Genomic DNA, 25,861 nt, shown 5'->3' with positions numbered 1-25,861 from the left:
TAAGAAACATTCAGAATATGTGCAATTGAACATCATACATTTCAACGTTGAAGGAAGGGAATTTTCGAGGGCTCGCTTCCCTGTTTGGCACAACCTTAATGAAAACCAACAGATAACGAAGCTGAGGAAGGCACAGGGGACGTTTATTGTACTGTTTTAAGTGCGTTGTTACAATTGTGATATAGATGTGAAGCAAGTAAAGTGGACTAAGAGACAAATTGCCGCCGGCAGGGACCGAACTTGCGACCTTCGGATAACGCGCGGAAGGCCGCAGGTTCGGTCCCTGCTGGCGGCAAGTTGTCTTTTTGTCCACTTTAATTTCCTAAGACGCCTGAGACCCCTCCAGTTTTGGGCTAGGAGGTAAATATATACACATCGACTTTCTTAAGAATTACGTAATGTCAGTGAATGAGAAGAGTTTTCCGTACTCTTTGTCTAATAAGCGCGCTTGTTCTCGGTATCATTGAGCTCGTGGTACGTTCTTACACGACCGACTGCGCAGGTCTGGCGAGCAGCCTGACTCGGCGCCAGCGCGCGCCCGTCTGCGCGCTCTTCCCCCGCTTCGAAAGGCGAGGGAAGTGCAAGCGCTACAAGCGCTGGAGTCGCCGCGCTCCCGGCGCCTTATTGGCCCGCCGCCGCGGACAGCGGAAGTGACGCGAGTCGCCCGGGAGTCTTCCGGCGGCTCTAAAAAAGCGAAGCTTGCCAGCCGCGTGGCGCAGCGAGTGCTGTGTCGATCGCTCGGTGAGGGCGCAACACCACCACAACCGGCGAGTCTGTCCCAACGCCGCGCGACGCGCCGAGAGGCGTGGTGTTAGCGCCGCGCCGGAGTCGCCGCCGCTCGTTTGGAGAGTCCGGTGCAAGCCATTACGGCCCTTCGCCCTCCCCAGTCTCCGCAGAGGTCAGAGGGCAACCGCTGAAGCAGAACAGCTGTTCTGCATCAGCCCGCATTCCGGTTTCGCAGCCGCTTTTGGTAAGCGCTTCCTGCGACAGTGTCGACGACGACGCACTGTGTCAGATAAACGTTCCACGTTGACAGAACACGGTTCTGTCATCGCCCGTGTAGCTGACACTTTGACAGCGACATTGTCTTCGTCCCGCCTCTTCGGGAATTAAGAACTCCAACATCACAGACTGAGCTGAACTGCCTCCAGGGTGCTGGCGTTGACGTCGCTATTGTTGTTGACTCCCTAGCGACTCACGAGTCAACAAAAGCTCAGTGAACTTGGAGGACCGAGGAAACTTCGAGTGTTTGTGCGCGCGTCTGTGTCATTTTCGCGCCAAACGTGCCGCTTCTCGTCTTCTGGTGTCGCTCCGAGAGACTTCTGTTGCGGAAACAGTGGCTCCAACGTCACCCGCTCGGTAAACTCCCAGAGACAGCAACACGGAAATGCACTTGATGTCGCTGGTGCTCCGCCTTGTTGAATAATCGAGAAGACTTCTGCTCAGGCAGTGCTCAGAAGTCTCGAATCGACAGTGTCATACCAGGGCTTCAAAGGCACGTGAGATAACCATCCCTGGCACTAACTAATTCGACAGCTACGGCTTTCTTTTTTTCTTTTTCGTGCTGATTTTTCGCGACTTTGCCTTTGGCGTGGAAGAAGAACATTTGGCACTAACTGAGAGCAGCCGTGAGAGTCCAGTTGTAAACAGCGCCTACGTCACGTGCTTTCGCTCCCACCTGAACTCTCATCGTTGTGACAAAAGCAGAACCAGCACCGGCAGTGAAGGCCAAGTGGCAGCCGTGCACAAAACGTAGTGTGGCACCCGCAGTAGCGAAGATTGCATTTCAACGAATGCCATTCGCACCTCTAGCGTGGTAGCCACGGCCGGCGTTTTGAACAGAACCGCAGGCGGGAGCAGTGCGGCACAGACGCCATCGGCGACGTCCTGTTCTCAGCAGTCGAGCAGCGTAGCACGGCTGGCCTCGGCCGGCCCCAAGCTGTCGCGGGGCGGCCTGTGCTGCGTGCACGAGGGGGCCACCACCGACGACGAAGCGGACGACGCGGCCCGGCAGTCCGCGGCTGGTCGGCGGCCGCCCCCGTCGCAAGTCAAGGTGGCGCGATTCCACGAGCTGCGGCGGCAGGCCTCGGCCTCGGCCAAGGCGTCGCCAGAGCAGCGCAAACGAGAGGCCTCACCACCGCTATGCCACGTCGAGCTACGCGGCAGGCAGGTCGTCAAGAAGTCCTCGCCGGACTCGAAGGTGAGTCGAGAGGCCGCTCCTTTCATGCAGTGTAACTACAGTCAAACCCGACTACATCGAACTCGGCTAAATCGAACTATGCTTTATATCGAACTATTTTAGAACACGACAATGCTATTTAACGTCAATGCATCGGGAAATTTAAGGTTACATCGAACAAAAATAGCCGGAACACTTGATATATCGAACATCGCGAAGTGCGAAACGCCCCAATAAGTTGTCTTTCCCTAACAAGAAGGTGGCTTTTTCTCACAAAAGGGAACTTCCGGCATGCATTTGGGAAAGTTAGCGGTGTGATTACGAGGGCCGTATCGATACCGCATTTTCTCGCCTACAACCCGCCCCTGCATATAACCTCCACCGTCCACTACGGACCACACAAAAAAGAAAAAAGAAAAAAGAACTAAAAAAAATTCCCGAGCGTTGCCCTAAACCGTCTTCTTTGCATTACCGTGAAGCAATTATGCGCAGCCAGCTTGCGCATTGAAATTCGCATCGAAAATTCGGAAAATAATTTAAAAGTTTTATATCGAATTATACGATATATCGAACTAATTCCCGTTTTTTAGTGAGCTTGATATACGCGGGTTCGACTAGGTGCAGTCCAGTACCTCAGAGAGATGTAGATGCTGAATATAGCGATTGTTAGAAATGTTAAATCAGAACACTACAGCTTCACATGATATTCCTGTAATAACCCGAAGAACTGACAACATTCGAAGATGTCACTGATAATTTTATTAGAAGGTGCAGTTATATAGGCACAGAAGCACGTGATCAGTTACACAGGAATGCGCGCACTGGCTTCGCAGTGATATGCGACATCACGCTAAAAGAATTCCAGGTGAGGTGAAAGTTAGAAAAAATACACAAAATACACCACCCCTCATGTGTAAGGCGCTCACAAAGCGATGCTAAGAATGTTTTACTTTGATTATCTACGTATCGTTGAAGAAGCCTATACTTTACTTCTAATTCTTGGGGACATATGTGAAAAACACTTCTCCGCAATCGCAGCATCTGGTACAATATCAATTTCATAAAAAAATATACATAAAATAGAGAACCGCGTATAACAGTGAGCATTGCTAAATTATCGCGGATCTCAAAAGTGAACGCCATCAGAAGGAATTATCAGGAAAAGCTTTTTTTTTTAAATCGAATTTCTTTTAGACAAGCGTCAGCTGAATATAGAAAAGTATACGCCAAACAATCCGAACATCAAATTATACCAATACGGGTAGCGCTATCCATGGTCCATTTTCCTCGAATTTGTGTCAGAGCTCACGAGCGCCTTTCTGCACTCCTCCAGAGAGCTCATTGACGGACGCTAATGGAGTAGGCAGACATCATTAATAGATCGGATCGGTTGTTCCACGTTTACTGACGTCTTCGACCGCGCCTTGGGGGCGATGTTTTGTTGTTACCACCGCCTCTCACGCACTCGGGTCATGCCTCGCACCATTTGTTTCGATGGTGACGAGGCCGTAAACACGTATAGCAACGGCCTCGTTCTGTTTGACGCGTTCTTTCTTTGATTCGGTACGTTTGCAGTGGGTCGTGCGAGCGGGAAAATGTTCTGATGATTGTCATTATTGTGACGATGAACTTTCCGCTATGGCGCAAAAGAGTAAAACGAACCTACTCTTGTTTGTAAACAAAGGGGCGTGGCGACGCAACGCAGGCAAATAGAGAGGACGCATGCGGCGATACTCCGTCTCATGTCTGTTGTTATATGACACGAAGAGTAGTCTTCGTGAAGTGAGTTTTTGATAACTTTTCCGCGAGTATTATGAACATATTTCGATAAAATTTGCTCACATCAAGCCTGCGTAAGAAACTTATATGAGTAGCATAAATCGGACTTTTAGAACCACCACATATCAATTGTGTCGCACTCTTTGGCTTAATTGACTGTGAAACAAACCCTAGTACGCTTTACTATAAGATCTTTACGCAGTCTGGACTGATTCTACGTGTTATCTTTGCTGCAACGCAAAATGAAAAGAATATCGGATTTATTGATCGACGCCAAAATTCCCGAATTGCGAGACGACTGTCATAGCGATTGTCTACTCTTCTTATTTTTTTTCTGCTCCATTTCGCTTGTCCTCCTCTGAGACGTCGCTGTCATTTCCAAAATTATCGCTGTAATGACTGTTTGCTGCTGTTATTAGTATTTATTTCCTTGCCTTCTCAACGCAAAAAGCGTTCTTTTCTTTTGTAATCCACTCATTTCGCGTGTTTAAAAAAAAGAAAAGAGAAAACCAAGCGAACGTTCGACGCTTCAAGAAAAACGTATTCCATATAGAGTGCACAGAGGATGGTTATTGAGAAGACTCGACGGAAACTGTACATTCACCGGTTATTGGATCACGTGAAGTGAATCTATATAGCACATATAAAACTGGGGAGGACTTTCGCTTAGAAATTCAGGCGGAGACCGAAGCTCCGATGAGCTGTCCTCACTTCTCAGGGACTTCCTGAGGCGGAGACGGAGGAAACAAGATGACGTCCATTCCATACACCCGTGTTTCCATCCACGAACTCTTTTCAGCCACAGCAATGTACCAAATATAGCTGGCGAGTAAGGAGGTAAGAAGCTGTATAAGTGGATCCGACTGGCGAGCTGTGTGTATCAACGGACAGAATGAGGAGCGACTGCTGCATAAGAGGGCAATAGTAAGGCTGCTTCATATCCGGCTACACTTCATGTAGTGAAGAAAGAAATAGCGAGATACCCACGCTGGTAAATTTTTGTTTTCCGCTGGTGTTCGCACCGCTTTCTTTTTGCTGATAAAAAATGAGCTGGTAAAAGCTGCCAAGATGTTGATTGAGCTGGCAGCAAGCGTTATTATTTTGAACATCCGCCATCCGACTATTTTGTTTTTACCTGGCAAGCGAGCTCAGTGTGCATCAATTTAAGAAAAAAAAAGAAATAAGAAAGAGCTTGTGTACGGCACGAGACGGAAAAACTGCAAAAAAATAGACCACAGGCACGTAGCTCTTGTTAGCGTACATTTATTTTATGCCCGTTCTGAAAATATTCGCGTGTACATATGAAAATGGTTGACTTTTCACAAACGCCAGTATCTCTCCCTTGATGCTTTATTCTGACAATGTTTTTACTTACGCGCACTAAGGCCTCTAACTTACTGTGCATCCTAGAATGTCGGATCGATCCTATCAATAGCGACTGGTGTTCAGTGTCGAAGTGACGGCATTTGAAATAACAGTCGTTGACATCGACAGTGTGGGGGCGCGCATTTTCGCAAGCCAATATCTCAGTGTAAGGAGACCACGTTTGAGAGTTGCATCACATCGCAAGGAGTCGGTTCACAGACCACGCACCTATAGAGACGCGCGGAGTAGAAAAATGTCACAAAATGCGATCGCTAATGTGAAGACCCGCTATTCGAAGCCGCGTCTAAACTTACGCGTAACTTCTTTTCTCGCGCTAACGACGGCGTCGCGTAACCCTCTGCATCGCCGCATCATTTTTGCTCGTGACGCAGATAGAGAGAGATTTCGCGAAGGGTTCTTTAAACACCACGGCCCAACCAACCTTCCCGCGTTCCCGTTCGAGCGGAATGATGTCAGTGCCGTCATCTGCCTGAAAAAGAGGCTCGGCAAAGCCTGTCGCCGATAGCGTCAATCTCGACGGGGGTTTATAAAGCGACGGCTCATTGTCGATCCTCGCATGAAGCCTTTGTCCGCACAGGTGTCGACGCGCCGGGAAGGCGACGTCTGAGGCGCGCTATCTTGATGACAACATTCGCTCTGTGTTTCCGATACGAATGAACATCGCTCGCTAAAGAAATAAAACATAAATAAAGAGCTGTGCATCGGTGACTAACGCAGAACGAAGAACATTTTTGAATGCAGCAAGTTGATTAGCCGGTACAATATGGAGAGAGCGAAATCCTTTGATGAAATGCTGGACATCTTAGGGCAGATTGTGGGAATTTAAGGAGTTAGAATACTTAAAGGGGCCCTCCAACACTTTTTTTTGAAGCGCCTACATCGTTGCTGACCGCATCAACGCGTAGTGGCGCTCGCCAGAACTATTGCAGGCGGAAATGACGAAGATGAGCGCTGGCCTATGATTGGATAAATGTAACGTAGAAGTAATAGCGGCGTTGCATCACAAAAGGGGTTATTATTGGGGTTAGTTTTTCTTGAGCATGCTTTTTTCACTGAACACCAACTAGACAGACGATCTTAGACATTTCAGCTTTAAAACTGCAGCGCCCGGCAAAGAATGCGCCGAACGCTACGGCGCTGTAGGGAAACGCGCTCGGGACGCTCCAGGCGCCGTTGTTTGTATACTCGCGGACAACTTTTCTTGGCAATGAAGCGAAGGCTACAGAGCCACAATGCACGTATCCTACCGCTAATGAATGTAGTGCCACAATTGTGTCCGTATTTTCTGCGTGAGATATATAAAATACTCCTTCATTTTCTACATGTAGCTTTTTGAGACGGAACGCAGCGCACACAAGCGAGATATTTGTATTTCTTTTACTTTATACGTTGTCACGTTGTGTTTTTACATGCGTGAAAAAGTCGCGCCTTTTACCCGTACCTAAGACGCTAAGCAGCGTTTGCGTCGAAATGCAACGGTAGCCATCACTTTCCGCGGCGTTACGAGACGCACGCCAAACCGGACTACTTCGCGCGGCAGTACATGTGCAGACGCTCCGCCCCCGTAGCTTTCCCTTCATTGCCAAGAAAAGTTGTCCGCGAGTATAGAAACTGAAGGGAAAAAATTGTAAGAGCGTTGATATAGACGCCGTCGCAACAAGAAACACGACTAAAACTAGAAAAAATGTAGAGGCGTTCACGATCTGCCTCGTTTCGCACGCGCAGTTCACTCTTAATGCACCACATTGTTTGTTACTATCGCAACGGCGTCATCAATACGTTGGAAAGAATGGCCAACATTGTATGGAAGCTTCCCGTACGTAGGATCTTTCAGTTCATTTCATTGGGGCGCCATCAGAAGTCACGGGGTGAGTGAAACGTGGTCAGGTGGCCCCGCGAAAATTGAGTTGAGGGTAGGCCTCCATTTTATTGTATTTTGAGTGTTCTAGGCTGAATAACTTCGGACTGCGTGCCCCTATCGCTGCCGTTCTTGCTGCACTAATCTCTTCAGCCTCCAGTCTACGCAACCCGAAAGTAAAACTGTAAAACAATGAAGTCAGGAAAAGTGTTAGAGGGTCCCTTTAAGCAGTCGGTATGCACGCACAGCCTAACATGGAAAAGGAATGCTACAACAGCACGAATTACTACCACCACCACCACTACAACAACAACAACTACTACTACTACTACTACTACTACTACTACTACTACTACTACTACTACTACTACTACTACTACTACTTATGACTATAGTAATAATAATAATCAGGAGAAGGAGAGGAAGAATACAGGTAGCAAAACAACCCTCATATCCTACAGTCAATGTATACGTGCGCTACACGATCACCATTGACCGATGGTTCACCAAAACCTCAGAAGAAACATTACCTACTTTTGCAGAAACACACACACACACACACACACACACACACACACACACACACACACACACACACACACACACACACACACACACACACACACACACACACACACACACACACACACACACACACGCACGCACGCACGCACGCACGCACGCACACTAGGCACGTGTATTGTACAACCGCTTCTTCTATTAGTGTTGCCTCAGTACTTTCGTATGACGTCACGCACTAGTTGCCCGCAAGAGGCGGGGGCAAGAATTTTGAACGGGTAAGCGTATTATTCCACAGAAAGTGAGAAACAAGCGAAAAGAGCGGCGAAAGGTCGCTACAGGTTCTCTCTATCTTTGTACCGCGCGCGGTGTCAGAAAATTAATAGAGGACGATTTCGGCCGTACATTCTATCGTATAGGGCTTTGATCTTTTTCTTCGGGTAATTTTTGTCTATTACCTTATGTGCGTGTATCCCTCCTCGCTTCAGCGTTTAATCGCATTTTCGATCTGTAATTGAGTAAAGTGTTCCCTACGCGAAAAAGCGTCTGGAGAAAGCGATCCATCCCACCGCGCTTCATTTAAGACGACGTATCAATACGAGCGAATCGTGTACAGTGTCTGGTCTATTATTTCTTTTTAAACGAAGGTATAATTATACCAACGGAAAAAAAAGCTTGCCTATTTATATTTCCGTTCGCCTGCGCTTGCTTCTATTCCGTACCAGACACGGAAGCGAGATCGTGCTACGTTGGCGAGTGATTAATTGTTTCCCTAATGGAAGCCACAGGCTCGCTATTCATATTATCCAGCGAAAAAGGGAGAACGCTCATGCATATATATACCGCGAAGTTGTTAGCCCCACGTAAAAGCTACAGTAGCAGGATCTGCGGGAGACAGCGACGGCATGGCGCAAGTTTAAAAAGCAACTTGTTGAGAAACGAGACATCCTGTTAGACTTAATAGGAAACGCTACGCAGCGTTCTTGTGCAAATCGGAGTTTCGCGTTGCTGTCTTACTGAAAGCTAGCTGGCGTTGTATATGAGCGTCTGTTGCTTTTTTTTTTCATTATTGAGGTGCTTTCTACAAGCAGGCTTGGCCTGCAAGTTAAGAGACGCATTATCACGATTATCACTTGTCCATCAAGTTATTTTCGCGAATAGATATTGTTGTAGAAGCAACCCCACTTTCGTTGGAACCATTCCCGACCCCTCCCTTCGGGCCGGGGTGTGCGGGGATGGGACTTTCTGCTGCAGACACGCATGTGAAAAGTGGTATTCTTCGCGAGTTGTTAAGCATAAGCTTTCCTTTGAGATTGAAGCTCTATCAAGAAAAAAAAAAAAAAACGCCAGGCCTGCGCTGAAACCGCAGCACAGTCACAGCGAAAGCTGGAAGAGCGGCGTTTCTAGAGCCCGTTAAATTGGGGCTACAATACAAGTACACTAGAAAGGTACCCACTACGCCATAAATCACAATTTTTGTGAAGTTGGGAAGCACCTACTAAGCCATTATTCGTAATTCTGCGGAGAAGCGAGACACCAGCTACACGTCTGTAAGGCATTATGTGCAGTTTGTTAACGCGACGACTGATGACGATGAAGAATTATGGCTCAGCCCTTTGTAATGGGGTGGAGTCTTTGAACGGCCCACCAGTTATGTAATTTGCATTGGGTGACGCCCGGTCGATATTTCCCTCTCCCGTCATGCTGTATAACACGTTGACGTGGGAGAGAGACGTTGGGGGGGGGGGGGTCGAAGAACTTTACTGACACCCCGAGGAAGTGGATCATGCGCTTATGGCCTTCCTTGGCAACCAATACATGTGCACTTGCGAGGAACCCACTACGCTATAAATCATTGTAATTTTACTGAGACCACGAGGAAGTGGATCAAGCGCTTATGGGCTTCCTTGGCAACCAATACAAGTGCACTTGCGAGGAACCCACTACGCTATAAATCATTGTAATTTTTGAGAAGTAGGGCAGCAGGCACTGTGCCATTTTTTGTCATTCTACGGATAGCCGTGGTACCTGCTAAACGCATGTAAGGCATTATGCGCACTTTGTTGATGCTGTGCGTGATGACGATGAAGAATCATGGCAGAGCCCTGTGTAATGGGTTGGAAGCATTCAACAACCTACACGTTGCGCAATTCGCATTGTGTGACGATTGGTTACAGAATTCGAGTTGTGCGACGCTTGGTGCTTATTTTACTCTTCTACCACGCTATATTGCATGTGCTAATGTGGTTCCTTCCCGACATGAAGCTGTATAGGACCTTTTTGCAAAGCAGTTTCAAGGACCGGCATGGCTCAGAGGTTGAATACTGGGCTCTCACAGAGAGGGCCCAGGTTCGAACCTCGTTCCATCCTGGAATTTTTTTTTATTTCGTTTTTTTTTTCTTATTTCGAGTGATACTGGTTACGGACACCGGCGGCGGCGGCGGCGGCGGACAACTACGGCGCCAAAAACGGCCGGTGAAATGATCTCATAACAGCTTTCGCTGTAATATAAACAAACATCACCAACTAATTTTATAAAACTAAACTTGAGCCCGAGTGAAGGGGTTCAATTGGAGTGGAGGGAGGGGGGGGGTAGTTGTCGCTAAGATATTTCCTACCTGAAATATATTTTCCTGCGGTTGCTTACACCTGCATGCAAAACGGCTTTAACTCGGGAAAGCGAAGCTTGTAGATGAGGCAAACGGTCACGTCAATCCGCCAATCCGGATCGCGCCTTCTTCACGCGGGTTGGTGTTTTCGGCGATATTGTCTATTCACATCTCATCTTAGGGTGGATTGTCGTTCGGATTAGAACGTTTGACTGTTTCTTCTCATGTTTGACAGGAGCGCAAGGAAATAGATATATTTGTAGGACCGCTACCTTAACCAAACAGCACGCGAATACCGGTGAATATTACGTTCGAACCAACAAGCATTTCTCTCTCGCTCTGGTGATGCTTCCGTGACATCAAGTAAATATTTATTTCAGTGGCATGATAGAAACTTTATATGCAATTGAATAAAGGAGCTCTGTCTGCCTCGGGACGACAAGATCTCACTCTGCTATACTGACGATGCACTTCTTCGCCCACGTCGTTGCCTCGTGGGAAGGCCCATCATTCCGTTTAATAAAACTTGCAAGAACGAAGGAATGGGTTGAGCGCCCTGCACGGGTGTCGTGCAAAGCAAGGCTAACCAAACTGTGATCCCCGTAAGAGCAACAAACATTTCTCTAGGTGACGCCTTGAGGGAGAAGAAGGCACCCAGCTATGGATATTGCTTTCCTTCGTACCGCCAAACGCTGTGGACAAAAAAAGAAAAAAAAAAGACCCCAAGTGCACTGCGCGAAACGGAATACAAGCAAACAAACAAAGACCAAGAAAATGAAGTCTTGACACCTTACGTAAACATTCTCCTCGATCTCACGGTGTCGCTCGAGTTTCCAAAACACCGTTTTTCCGTTTTTTTTTTTTTCTCTTTTTTTCGCTTGCAACTCGTCTGGCTCCGCGAACGCAAATATGCGCGAACAGGATAAGATGAAGGAAAAAAAGTATGTTTATGCGATGCGTCGCCTATTTTGTGTGCGTGCATGAGTTTGCACGCTTAGCGTATGCAGTGCAAGAGTTGAGGGCGAGTTTTACCGCCCGCTCCCTTTCCCCACTCGGCTGTCCCTTTCCATTTCTCGTGGCTACGGGCGCAAACGCACGCTTCATGTACCCCGCCTCTTCACGCCTCATTTTACCCGCTGAATCCTAATGGCACACCGCGGCGCGCGCACGAGCGGTATATGGAGATGTATATACTTGCGCAAACATATCCTGTTGACCTTTCTAGCCTCGAAATGTGCCCCTTCACCCGCGTTATTTGTTGTTGTTGTTGGTGGTGGTGGTGCTGTTTCAGGGCACACGCTGCACGCGCATTATTCGTCGGGAAGTTGTTTGCGGCGCCCTATATAGTGTTTGTCTTTAACTGTCTGCCGTCTCGGGGTTGTGAACGGGCACGAAAATGAAGTCCGCGCCACGCGCCGATGGTATAGCGTGCAGCATACCCGCAGGAAGGACGCCGCGCGTGAAGTGCAAAGTGTGACTCCCTCGTGCTCGAGTGGGTGTATAGTAAATATAAAAGTTAAAGTTCTAGCCGCGTTCCGACAACTACTGAACTACAGTTGTGAGGTGCTTAACGACACGCGCGTATTGTTTGTCCTCTGCGTGCAACTAAAGAGAGAGAGAAAGGGAAGGGAAAGAAGGGGAGGTTAACCATGAGGAAATACCCGGTTTGATTACCGCGTACTTGGAAAGGGTCTGTGACGACACTACCAAGTCATACAGAATATCATCGTCCACGCACTACACACTAGCGTTATCTGCGGAATTGTGGCGAACCGCGCCTATTGGTTGATCATATTAAACACTTCGCAGCGCAGGAAAAACAGGCACAAAGAAGACGACACCAGACAAGATACGAGCGCTCGTACGTTGTCTGGTGTCGTCTTCTTTGTGTCTGTTTTTCCTGCGCTGCGAAGTGCTTAAGACGTTATCGGCGAGCGTAAACTAAATGCTTCAGCAAACAATATACTTACCTTTTGCACGTATAGTGCTCTTCTTTCGTGCTTGTTGCCAAGCTTCAGATGGTAATAACCGCCTCACGAAACCCGCTGTAGAAGAAGTTGAGTGCGGTATCTAGCATATCGGACACTGAACATTTCTAAGTATATCGTCACTTTCGTTTTCAGAAGAAATTGATTTAGGACCGTGATAAATGACGGATGTTGAGGTCTACTGATTTGACGATTAGCCTGAAAGGGTTCACGTCCTGCGCTGTAACTATTCGTGAGCGCGGCCGCACTTATTGAATGTGTAACGACGTTCACTCTTACACGAAACGCACAACTGCGAAACAGGTGTGAATTTTCCCGTCTGCAAAATGTGTACAATGACCAGGATTTCGAACAGATGTCTTTCAACTATGTATAGTAAACTTGGCGTCAAAAACACGACCACGCAAGAACACAAGGAACGCATAGACAGGATGGCGCCAAGTTTACTATTCATACTAAACATGTACCAACTGGCCCAACAGCGAGTACTTCTAGACTTTCAACTATAGTTGGTGACACTAGCAATATATTATTCATACTTGCGCAGTCTGTCAACGTAGCATCGGCAAGCACTTTGCAGCTGCAGTGTTTAAGCGAACAGGAAGCGTAGCAGAGCGTTCCCTCTAACGGGAGTCTCACATTGTTGCGCTTCACGAGTGAGGGGTCGACGGCAGCTCCACCCGCAACTGCACGCAAGTGTTTCGACGGGGCGGCGAGCACCTCGGAAGTGAGCTTATGGGGTCGTTCCGGTACGCAGAGTGCCGGGGAACGGGCAACGGAAGCGCGACCCCGCGCACGGTTTGGGTCTGCCGCGGGTGCTGTGTTCCAAAGCGAGCATCGGCGCCGTCGCGTACATCGGGAAGATCGATGGTTTCTCGGACTTGTGGGGCATAGCGGGACAGGCTCCGCTATATGAGAGATTGCGATATGGCTGTGCTAACAGTCGCTGTCGAAGCGCTGTGACGTGGTGTGCCCAACGGTGCGACCCGTATGATAAACGATCGCCTCTCACTTAGCCGAGAAATATAGCATTTTGTACGCTCCTCGGAGATACTGAGAGCAATATATCGCCCGCGCATTGTGCGTAGCGCTTTTGAGCAAAAGAACGACGGGAAGTTGAGATAGTCGGCAAGGATTCACGATAAAGGAAGGTAGCTGCGCAAAATACGGACACAAGACAAGAGATCAAGATAACACAAAAGCCGTGTCCTTGTTTTCACGCCTATCACCTTTTATCGTACGGTTCCTTTCTTCACTCAGCCTTACTTACACTTGTCTAAGAAATTATAATAATAATATCTGGGGTTTAACGTCCCAAAACCACGATATGATTATGAGAGACGCCGTAGTGGAGGGCTCCGGAAATTTCGACTACCTGGGGTTCTTTAACGTGCACCTAAATCTAAGTACACTGGCCTCAAACATTTTCGCCTCCACCGAAAATGCAGCCGTCGCGGCCAGGATTCGCTCCCGCGACCTTCGGGTCGAGTGCCATAACCACTAGACCACCGTGGCGGGGCCAGAAATTATTGTTCCCTGGCATATGCGGAAGAGTTGGTAAAGCAACGCACAGATATCGAAATTAGTTAATGGTAAAGTGGGCTTGCTTGTTCATGATATATTATCGATATTATATTGCTTGTTTATGATATTATGTCTGCATTATAAAACTAAACATTCAATTATGGCGAAGAAGCTGATAACACCGCTGTTTAAAAGACATTCGTAACACCACGGTCAATTCACAGCACCGCGTCCTTAGCGGTTGAAATGGCGGCAGTTATGACTTTATGATTGACATAGACAACCAACGCGTTGTCCGGAACTTCTGCATCGCTGAAAGGACGTAATCACACGTCAAATTAGCGTATCATAGGTCGCCTTAACAGAAAAAAAGTGTGCGTACTTAAGTTCTGGATTGGGTGGTTAACAATGGATAACAAAATGGCGGAAACTTGCGCTGACATTGATCTTATTTATAAATATACAGTTTAGCCTAACAATGGTCATGTGTGCCACCTGTCTCTTCCGCCTACGCGAAATGATTTGCTCCGCTTTGCTATGGTTTTTCTAAACTTTTGAACGAAGTGTCACGCACAAATATGGCTGCCATAGCTTTCTGCATATTGCACATACTTTTCATGTTTAGCTTAATGCGCTAAAAAGTGTGAGATTAAAGGCAGTGTTTTATAATTTGTGGGTCGGATGTGACTCCTGAAACATCCGAACAGACCGAAAAGCACAGCCGACTCAGTTAACCGTGTCTTCAGCCAGAATTGATGCATATAGAAAAAGGGTTTTCTCGTATAGAGATGACACTGGTCGTACACACACCAGTTATCCGTGCACGGCTATTGAAATCATCCAACTGCGTTATCGTGCCATGCAGTCGCACGCACCGATGACTTACGATTGATTCTCTACTCAGTTGAGCTAATCAAAACATAAGAGTCGGCTCAAGAGTCGGCCTCGGTGGTACAGTGGTTACGGTGCTCGGCGGCTGACCCGAAGGTCGCGGCGTCGATCCCGGGTGCGGCGCTCGCACTTCGATGAAGGCGATAGGCTAGACGCCCGTGTGCTGTGCGATGTCAGCGCACGTTAAAGAACACCAGATAGGCGAAACTATCGGAGCACTGTACTGCGACGTGCCTCCTAATCATGCCGTGTCTTTGACACGTAAAACCCCAGATATTAATATTCGTCTGCTCAATCAAGTATTTCATCTGTATTTGTGGTTATTCTACACAAAAGTAGTAAACGTATACAGTTATCTGGGTATTCGAAAGGTGTTTGCGGTAAATGAGTAAAGATATGTGAGCATGTTAACTATTACCAATAATTTTCGCCCCAAAAATATAGTACTTCAGAACTTCACATAAGGGGACATTATTCTTTGTACTTTCGAGACGTGCGATAGGAGTGTCAAGGTGTTATTAAAGTTGTATATTGTACGTGCTACATAGTTAGGCTCTCAAATTTTGGACCCTGTATGCTCTATGCTCGGCACCTCTAAGATCTAAGGAGCAGCCGGTGCCTTATTTGTGCGCCAACATGTCATTATATCATGTAAATATAAAAAAATGGACACGACCGTAACACAGCTGAAAAACATTGCACTGAGTATAAAATTGACGATTTTAGAACGTAATAATAATGAATAATTGTTTGGGTTTTAGGTCCCAGAACCCAGATATGATTATGAGAGACGCCGTAGTGAAGGGCTCCGGAAGTTTCGACTACCTGGGGTTCTTTAACGTGCACCTAAATCTAAGCACACGGGCCTCTAGCATATCGCCTCCATCGAAATGGATTTTATTGCGTAGTAGGGAGCGTTGTGTAAACGAGACCACTGGGAAATCAACGTCTTCCCTCTTAAAATTCCGAGCATTCGTCATCTAGACGCCCGCCTGCATTTTACGTTACTCCAAACATTGCTACTCGAGTCGAGAGCGATATCTGCTTAGATTAAGGGGGAGTGCATCATTCGTAACGCTACCCATTCCTGGTGCATCGAGTTTTCATACGCACGCACTGCAGACCTGCAGGCCAGTGCCGCCGGTCAGTGAAGGCTGATCGACATTAATGAAATTACAGGAAAACTTAACACGCGACGACTCGGCAAATCGAAGTAGTGAGGCACACTTAAACGTGCCGGCCCAAAACGACGAGATGTCCTCCGTTTAATCAAACTTATCGACCGGAATGCGCAACCATCGCTGAAACGCCAGACGAGGCCCAGGCGTGCCTCTGCGTATAAACCACCCTCGGGGGGGGGGGGGGGGGGGGGGGGTTCTCCGACATTTCTGATTCAATTATGGCGCCGACGGCCACTGAGTGCCATCTGGCACTTCCGAGCGTCCCGTGCAGAGAAGAACCCCGACGCGGCGCAAGTGGCCAGCTAGTGTCCAGCGTCACGTCAAAACAGTGCAGCGCAGCGTAAGTTTGAGCTCCCGCAGTGATTCAGCATGGTTTCTGCATAACTTTCGCGCCTACGCTGCACGGATTAGTAGTGTCAAAGCTTTAATTTCTATGTACATAAGCCTCCATCCTGAAGGCTATACACACATATGTCTGGACCGTTACGGCAGTTACCGGTCTTCTTCTTGTTTCTTTTGTCAATTGCACGTTTTCAAACCAAATAACGTTCTTCACTTCACCACTTCAGTGCGGCTCGTTTAGCGTACTTCCAGCATAGCTTTAACTACATTTCTGTGTTAAGCAGCATTGCAAGAACTTTTGTTTTTAAACATCACGCGGTTTATAATAGCATTAGTGCAGTTTCAGTTGTACTGTACAGTTTAAGACAACATCTTAACTTCCGCTTTAGGTGCATGCGCTCTGCTGCATCTCTTAAATTCCAGGTCTGCACTGCTTCACGATTTAGCGCGACGTTAACGTAGCTTCTGTCGCAATACACGGTTTAGCTTAGGTCCGGAACATAAACTTCTATACAGTTTCGTACTACAGTGCATTGTTCAGCATGGCGTTATTTCTGCTTTCAAGATGTTGCTGCGCTCGATAACGGAGGTTAGTCTACAGAACACCGAGGGCCTTGAACTGTAGTAGGGGTACGCATTTGAGCTGGTTGGTTCATGATAGTAAGGGCCTTGACGCACGGTATTACGTCAAAATGCAGCCTGTTCGTCCGCGGCGGAAACGCATAAGCAGGCAACGCTGGAAAACGCACGAGGTGAGTGGCCAGTTCAATGCGTGCCCTGCGTAACAATTATGGGAGCCATGAACGCTGTTTTATCTGAGGGAGTAGTCCTTTCGTTCACGTGGTACTGATTATATAGAGTTTTAGTTTGTCCGCAAACTTATTTGTGTTAGCGTTATGCGGGATACCGTAGCCGTATTGTGAGATGCCGGATAGTTGGCGCCATCCCGCGGGGCCGAGATGAACCAGGCAAGCACAGAATGTTTATTGCAGAAGCCTAGTGCATTCTACTTTTCTGCTGGGGTAAACTCTTGGCAGCGGCCTAATACCTAATGACTTGACTTTTTAAAGTCGTACCGGTAACCTGATGTTCCGTAAACTCCTTTGCGCATAACGGAATATGGGACAAGCTCAACATCTCTTTATCTCAAGACAGCAGGCTCGCTCCGCAGCGCCGGTCAATTTTATAGTAACATTACGTAAATCAGAGACGCGCAGGTTGGTTTCTAACGCGTTATCGCAGCTACGTGACGAATGAGACTGGCGACAAAGGACTTCCGCGTTCCGGTTGTCGGATGAGAGCAGACAAGACAAACAAACGATGGGAAAGTCCGTGAAAGAGAGAGACAGAAGCGTGAAAGAAGCGGAGACAATAAGCGACGATCCGCTTCGCTCGAGTGATCGCGCAACAGCTTCAAGGTTCGCCCATGCGTCATCGAGCGGAGTCTTCGTAATAGATCGAACGCCTTGCCTTCCTCTCATCACAGAGGACGGCATGTGTGGAACGACGCGTTAGCCATGTGCGCTTCCCGAGCCAGGCGACAACAATGTGTACTGCAGACGCCAACAGCGAGACTGGCTTCTTCGAAGCAGTCGCGAATGATTGACTCCTTCCCGGCTCTTCACTCGCGGCGCAGCTGATCTTTTCTTTCTTCCTTTCTTCTCTCACGCTTTTGTTGGCGAAACAAAGCGCCTGAGCCTGTAGGCTTGCCTCGCAGCTATAACTGTTCACTGCAGCCGACCCGGCTTGCGAAGCAAGCTCTGACGGGCCTTCCCCCACTTCTCTGCCGAGATCAAAGTGACGTGCTTTCTCATTTTTTTCTCTTGACTCTTGCTGCTTTTGACGGGAGAAATTCTCCTTTATATTTCTCAGCTCTGTGGCAGCGGCGCATTTTCGATTTCAGCTTGCATTCAATGGTCGCTTGCACCCCCCCCCCCCCCCCATTTGTTCCGACTCTTTTCAGCTTGAGTCTTTTTCTTTTTTTTACATTTATTTCTTAAAGGAAGCTTTCCTTGTTGTAGCCTTATGAAACGGTGATAGAGCAAGGCTGTAGTCTTTAGTTGCACGCGCACAGAAATTGCTCTTTTAGTTTGCCATTCGCTACGTGACATATCCATGTCAGTTATAACAAATTCTCGTTTTTTTATGCATCACGCTTTGAAGTACAACGGCATAAAACTGCAGTACTGGTGCGCTGGGCGTCAAATGCGACGCGTGTTCGAACTCAAACAAGAATTCCTTTGTTAGATCAATCGCCTGTCACACAAAAAGGAAGCAAACAAAGATTTAGTACAGAGGGTCGCTACGCATGTTTCAGTCACACAAAAGAAACACGGTCCAATGAAAGCACATATATAGAAGCTGCGCCTGCACTGCGATCAACCCTTGGCTATATGCCTGAAATTCCTTATTTTACTGCATATACTTTTCATCACTTATAGCAACTTAGCCCATACAGTAGTGAGATGGAGTACCTGGAAGCAAATGCGTCCGAAACCTTACAGTGATGCCTCGGCTAAACCTCTCCTTACGCTTTTGATCGACGAACGAGTGTTCTTGTTTTTACCTCTGGCACTCACCAGGCTTCTTGTGTTGAAAACGGTAGTGTTTATTTTGTCGCTTTGTTCTGTTGGTCACGTACATGGATTGTAACACGGACGGGAAAAAGCGCACCGTAGCGACGCCTCCCTTTCCGGAAAAACCTTCAAAGTTTTATATTTTTATGTTTCAAGGTTTATATTCGCCTCGTGTTATTTCAGCAAAGAGCTTGGAATGTTGCTTTGGTTGCACAAGTTGCGCAAAACTCTCGCAAAATGCAACAGTTTGTCAGCGAACTCAGACAAACGCAGGAAACAAACACTGCCGGTGTCAAAACCATTACGTATCTGTCCCGATGCTGGCACGCAACCAGCTCGGCCCTATGAGCTAATTATTGGATAAGATACTCGAATTGCACATGTGTGGCTGCAGGCGATACGCATCAGAGAGACGGGCACTGAAGGCGGCATTGCACGTTCAAAGGGACTCAAGCCTATTCTCGGCCCATGGAAAAGTACCACTTGTTTGTTACGTGCCACGAAATCGCTCTTGGCGTTCTTGCGGCCCATAAACCTCAACGAAACTTTGTAAATAGTGTAATATCTGTGTGCGTGTGCGTGCGTGCGTGTGTGTGTGCGTGCGTGTGTGTGTGTGTGTGTGTGTGTGTGTGTGTGCGTGCGTGTGTGTGTGTGTGTGTGTGTGTGTGTGTGTGTGTGTGTGTGTGTGTGTGTGTGTGTGCGCTGTTATGTGCTTATCAATGCACACATCATAATCACCACCCGTCACAACCTTTCTCTCTCTCCCTCAAGTGATATATATATATATATATATATATATATATATATATATATATATATATATATATATATATATATATCTTACTTAAGTGACGTATATGGTTACGTTCTGCAGATTAGCTTGTGTCACGTCGTGTAAGGAGACTAGAGGGAACTGTGTTTATCATCCTTTGGCCCTCGTCCTGTTATTTTACTGCCTTGCACGACCGGCGAGCTGCAGTTCTTCCTCATCTACAATGCTCACGGATTCAAACTCGACACCATAATTTTCACTGTAACGACTGGACTTCGAAACTGGCCGCTAAACGTATACGGTTGGCTCTGCTGTAAGTGTTCCACAGGGGCGTAGCCAGAAATTTTTTTCGGGGGGGGGGGTTCAACCATGCTTTATGTATGTTCGTGCGTGCGTTTGTATGTGTGCGTGTATATATACGCAAGCAAAATTGAAAAATTTCGGGGGGGGGGTTTGAACCCCCCCAACCCCCCCCCCCCCCCCCCCTTGGCTACGCCCCTGGTGTTCCAGTCGAAATTACGCCGATATGGCACGAAATGAAAACGGTAGAAACATACGTAGTGCATCGCTTAGCCCTACACTCTAACAAAAGAAAAAGTACGCGTTACTATTTCCGGCGAGTCCTGACTTGCCACGCATGTGACTATGTTTGGGTATACACGTTAACTCCCTTTTGGGTCACACGACTCTCCGATGACGGTATAACGATCTCCAAAGAGAGTTCATGTGTCTCTTTAAAGAGAGTCATATACGTGGCAAATTAGGACTCACAAATAAGAGTCAAAGAACTCTTTTTTTTTCTTAGAGTGTACAAGGTCGCATTTCAATCCGTGAGGACTGCACATCAAGGTCACCAAAACTTCATGCATGTACCATGTTTCCTGATTACATATTTAGCATACTCGTAAGCAGATGCCGGTCAGTCAAAGCGAGGGAAAAAAACAAAAACAGGAGATCATGTCTTCTTCACTCCGCATACATGACATCGAACGAATTATAGACGAGGTACTTTAAAAGAACGCGTTCTGCGTATTAGTTCATTAACGCTCACTTTTTCGACGCTAATACCATTAAGCATCTGCGTTTAGCCGATATGCATTTCGCGCGACTGCGAATCTGGTCGTCGAAAATTTTTAAAGCGTCGAGACGGAGACGATGTCAACGGCTCGTTTTGCGCGCGTTGATAAGGCGCTAATGAATTGCGTTTTTCGGGCTGTTCATCAATAATTCTGTTTTCGCATTATTCTATAGATTATAGCCACCTCAAGTTTGCGGAAGTTCCATTACCGACAGTTTTCGAGGGCCGAGTGTATAGTCACTGCCCATTACTAATTCACAAATCTCGCATGATCATTCAGAGGGCCGCGACACGTTTTTTCGTTCTTTTTTTATATCGCGCTGACGAGGCGGTGTGTACAGACAAATGCCGCCTGTACCGAGGCGAAGAGGCTCTTCAAAGCAAACCTGCAAGTCATTTTTAAATGAAGGCCTAATTGAATACTCTTGTAACGAGGCGTTTATAAAGCACGAAGGCGGGAAAAAAATGAGAAAGAACACGAAACTGTTGCGAAAGCGCACGTTGCAGTTTACGACACGCTTTTCGTATGAAGGATATCTCAAATTCCCCCCCCCCCCCTCTTAGCTCTCAGTCGATACAGCGCTTTCTCCACTAAGCGAGTCGTACAGGCGCCATGTTGCGAAGCGACCCTCGCGAGTTTGCTCAGCAACACGTCGAAGAACTTGGAAAAGCTTTCGCCGTGTTTGGCTTCGCGTCAAAAATCGAACATTATACGCTGGAAAGCAGCGATACGGGCAAGGGGAGAGGAGGTAGGGAGACACCCGGGAGACGTGAGGAAAAGTTGGCGTCTCCTTGGTCACGTGCTGCGTCTGGGACGCTTCGGGCTTCGGGGGCTGCAACCTGACACGCTAATGGGTCTACACCCTTGCAGTCATCCGCGCTTGCGGTGCGTTCTTCCTCCTCCTTGCTCGAAGTGGATAGAATTAAAAGAAAACGCACGCACACAACGTGAAACGGGCGCAAGAAAAAAAAAAGAGCGCGGAGGTTAGCCAGACACGCTACGCAGACTTATCAGATTTATCGAAAGCGATGCGGAGAAATGCGCAGCGAGCGTACCAACAAGAAAGAAAGAAAGGAGGTGGCGATGAGGTTAACCAGACCAAGTCTGCGTGTAGGAACCTCGAGAAGGAGAAGGCAGGCGGGGCGAGAGGAAATATCAGGTTATACGAGCACCATTATTCATGGCTAACTTGTGTTTTTTTTTTATCTTTCAGACTGACAATCAGGCGACTTGGTGTGTATTCAGGTTGCCGTGTATAACAGCGCGAAACACACACACACACGCGCGCGCGCACACAAACACACACACACACACACACACACACACACACACACACACACACACACACACACACACACACACACGCACACACACACACACGCACACACACACACACACACGCACGCACACGCACACACACACACACACACACACACACACACACAGGCCCAAGAGACGCTTACTAGCATTGAAATATTCTTCAGGAACAGTAGAACAGCAAACGAGAGGAAAAAATTGCCGAAGCTTGCACTAAGCACTAAGCCGCGAAAGCCATGAAACAGCGAAACTGGACGATTCTGAAGTCTAATCCGGTTGCTTCTAGGTTGCTTCTAGGCCTTAGCTAGGTGATGCAGGTTGTTTCTAGGTTGCTTCTAGGTCGTTGCGAGGCTCTAGCCAGGTTTTTTATACGTTGATTGTCCGCGCAGAGAGGTTCGACTTAAAACCACACACAGTCACAGACACAACACGGATGTCTGAACTCCAAAGACAGAAACTCGCGCTGAAACCAAGCGTTTGCACCTCTCATACGGTCACAGACACGACATGGACGTCCAACCACCGACAAACTCTCGCTGAAATCAAGAGTTGGCACCTCTCATAGATATACGGGCACGTCGTCGTTGGCGTAGGCCTTCCATCGCTTCGGGTTTTTCTCGCAGCCGCCGTTGCCTTTCCCGTTCCCTTGTGGTGGTCTGACTGTTGCCTTCTTTTTTAGTGGACCAGTGGTGAGTAGTGGGATTTACCCAATTTCTGTGGCACACACCTTACAGGGCACACAGGACAGGCCGCACAAATTACGGCTGCCTTAAACAGCCTTGCTGTTAAAAATAAACGTGAATATTCTCACGTGAGCAAAGCGAAAAGGGCATGGACGTGCGCATCCTAACTTGTTACCCTCCCCAAACCTCGCAGTAGCATGTACGAAATTTCTGCCTGCGTTAGTGCATTCGACGGTTGGCTTAATTTACACCCTTTTCGCTCTCAATCGGCATGAAGAAAGCTTATACGCACGAGGCTTTCATCTGGCTCTTCTGTCCCGCCATTCTGGTGATGAACCAAGCGACGAGATTTAAAAAGCGTGACAGTTGTCGTCCATATTTTTTTTTCTCTAAACCTGGACGTGTTCGACGGGGATGACGAGTCTTAACACGTGCGCGAGACAGCTGTCCCCGTCCACGCAACCGAAGCTTTTCGTCTTGGACAGCCGCAAGGCATCGAGCTTCGAAGCCGCGATGTCTTATATATATATATATATATATATATATATATATATATATATATATATATATATATATATATATATATATATATTACACAGTCGGCGACATAGTGTTGCCGCTTTCGCCTTTTCTTCCACGCCTCTTCCATAACGCCATACAGTCGTCCCAGCGTGGTGCCGCTCACAGGATATAACGCGCGTTGACGGCCCGCCAGAGATGGCCGTACACACCAGCGGCGTCACGTCGCTTTTCCTTCGAACACCGGCCCCTTCGCTCCTCGGTGTGGCTTCGTGACGCCATGCCTTGCGCACGCTCCGGTCAGCAACTGACCGTGTGTGCGTGCGTAGTAGGCGTGAGCTCGAGTCAGGGGGGTAGGGGACCTGTGAGAGCGCGCGAGTAATCTTTTCCGCGCCGCCGCCGCCAGCGCCGACGTGACGACGTCGTACCGCCGCGTCAGTCTTCGTCCCCGAGGTCCTTTCCCTCACCCGATTGCGGGCCGCACCTCCATCACCGACCGGCTCAACGCGTCCACTACGTGACAGTCAGAAAAGGAGAGAGACGACGCCGTGTACCGTATACAGAGATAAAGACATACACCGACACGGCGGACGTGTTTACGCCCGAGCGAAACGGGGGTGTACGGGGATCCCTGTATGCGAAGCGGCGTCTATGCCTTTCCCAAAGGCTCTGCGCTACTCCTTTGCATGCCTTATTTTTTTCTCTCTTGCGATCTCGTTTGTCCCCCCCCCCTTTCCCCTTCCACTGACTTGCGTGAATGAGAAGAGATGGTCCTCACAAGGCACGGGCGAACAAGACGCTATGAGATGTGTACACAGCCGCAAGACCACCCGTTGTGCCAAGCATGGTGCCCGAGGGACTCGTGAAATAAGGGGACGCTTCCCATCCAAAACAAGAGAGCGGGATAAAATTTTTGACTCTGGACGGTGGTTTGTGTCCGCACGTCCCTGCGATACCGGCCACCGCAAGCCTCGGCGCAGATGAGACGCAAGAATTCAAGGATGCGAGCCACCGTATGGCGTCTTATACTGGACCCTGGAGGGACGAAACAAAACAAGTTGAAGAGGGAATGCTGCCTCGAAGCGCGTGCGTGGTAGCCGTTATACGACCGAAACAAAATGTGAGCTTCCCTGCAGGCCGAGGCCAGCACGGCAGAGTTGAAGCGCTACGAACCACAGGAGACGAGCAGCAGGACGCGAGAATTGCACTCCTGGGTGCCCGTGCGCGATTTGCCGCGGGCGATAAAGCGGCGAAATTTATTTGGATCTTTTTGTTTTTCTTTCCGCCCTCGCTGTGCGATCGTTTAGCCAGCCAGGTGCACAGTTGCGAGCGAGGAAAGGGTCAAAACAACAACGAAGGAGATAGCGGGAAAGTTTCCGTACACAAGTCGTTATAACGAAATTGCATACCGTGGTGAAATTTCCTGGAAGAGATGGCGAGCGTGTTATATCGAAATTTTACGTAGCGGCGAGATTTCCCGAAAGGGACAGCGAATAGAATTCCAGTGCACAGGTCGATAAAACAAAACAAAACAAAACAAAACAAAAAAAGATTACAGGTATAAAACTTCCCAAAGAAGATGGCGACGAAGCTTCAGTACTTCTTTTTTTTACCTAAACTCGGCACAGGGGCGAGATTTCCTGATGTAAGCAACGATTTGGCGTCGTCCAACAGGAATAGCGTACTGCCGCGACATTGCCTCAGAAACGTGGAGGAACGTATATTCAGTATCGAAAGGGTGTGACCGTGTGAGGGAAGGAGGGGGGGGGGCAAGAAGTTTATTCATGACAGACTGGTAGTCTGATAGATTGGTCTTAACAGCTTTCGCTGTTCGGGAGTGATCAAACTGGCAATTTTCTTCGTCACTAATTTGCCTAGCAGAATCAACATATAGGCAAAAAATATTTGACGTGGTTGATTGACACCTAGCGAACACCAATACGAAACGTCGTCTAGCTGATCGAATTTGAACAACACGCTTTCAAAGATATCATCTAAGCATTGCTAGTGTAGCGCGCCCACATCTCACACGACGCTAGGGGGTGCTTACAGTAAGAAGGAAGGAACCTGCTCAAATATGCTACCTGCTCAAATATGCAATCTTACAAACTCGCCCAGATTTCAGTTCTTGTAAGGACGTAAAATTGAGAGGGGGGCGAGAGCTCCAGTGAATAGCTCTGCAGATTAGATGTCGGTCGTCTTTTCTTCTCTTCCACGCAGCACAATAGGTAAGCGTAAGACCATGTCAATCAATCAATCAATCAATCAATCAATCAATCAATCAATCAATCAATCAATCAATCAATCAATCAATCAATCAATCAATCAATCAATCAATCAATCAATCAATCAATCAATCAAATCACCGTAATAAGCTGTTTCACAGTTAAGTGTTATTGCTTTGTAAAGATCAGATTCGAATATCGGGTGCTCCAAATGACAAATAAAGTCGGCCGACATCAACAACAAACAACGACTGCGGCGACAAGAAATACAACCAGGGTACTTCTACATCCAAAGCGAGGGGACGAATATCGACCCCATATATCCCTCACCTAAAATAAAGAAGCCACAGAAAACTCCTCGCGGTTTTGAAGAACACACCCTGATCACTTATCTCTCAAGCCACACGGAACAAATTAGCGGCGCGAGTTCTCGG

General features: G+C 47.8%; 1 protein-coding gene across 1 annotated transcript in view; it reads left to right on the top strand.

Annotated features, from left to right (window-relative positions):
• Positions 1-714: 714 nt before the first annotated feature.
• The window catches only part of LOC119387976 (phosrestin-2), a 308,200-nt gene continuing 283,053 nt past the window's right edge, over positions 715-25,861 (top strand). The window contains exon 1 of the mRNA XM_037655571.2: positions 715-2,200. The gene's annotated coding sequence lies outside the window, so the exon portion shown is untranslated. The remainder of the gene's footprint in view (positions 2,201-25,861) is intronic.

Source organism: Rhipicephalus sanguineus, chromosome 3 (assembly GCF_013339695.2).
Source record: "Rhipicephalus sanguineus isolate Rsan-2018 chromosome 3, BIME_Rsan_1.4, whole genome shotgun sequence".
NCBI lineage: Eukaryota > Metazoa > Arthropoda > Arachnida > Ixodida > Ixodidae > Rhipicephalus > Rhipicephalus sanguineus.
This window is presented reverse-complemented; position numbering and strand designations above follow the sequence as displayed.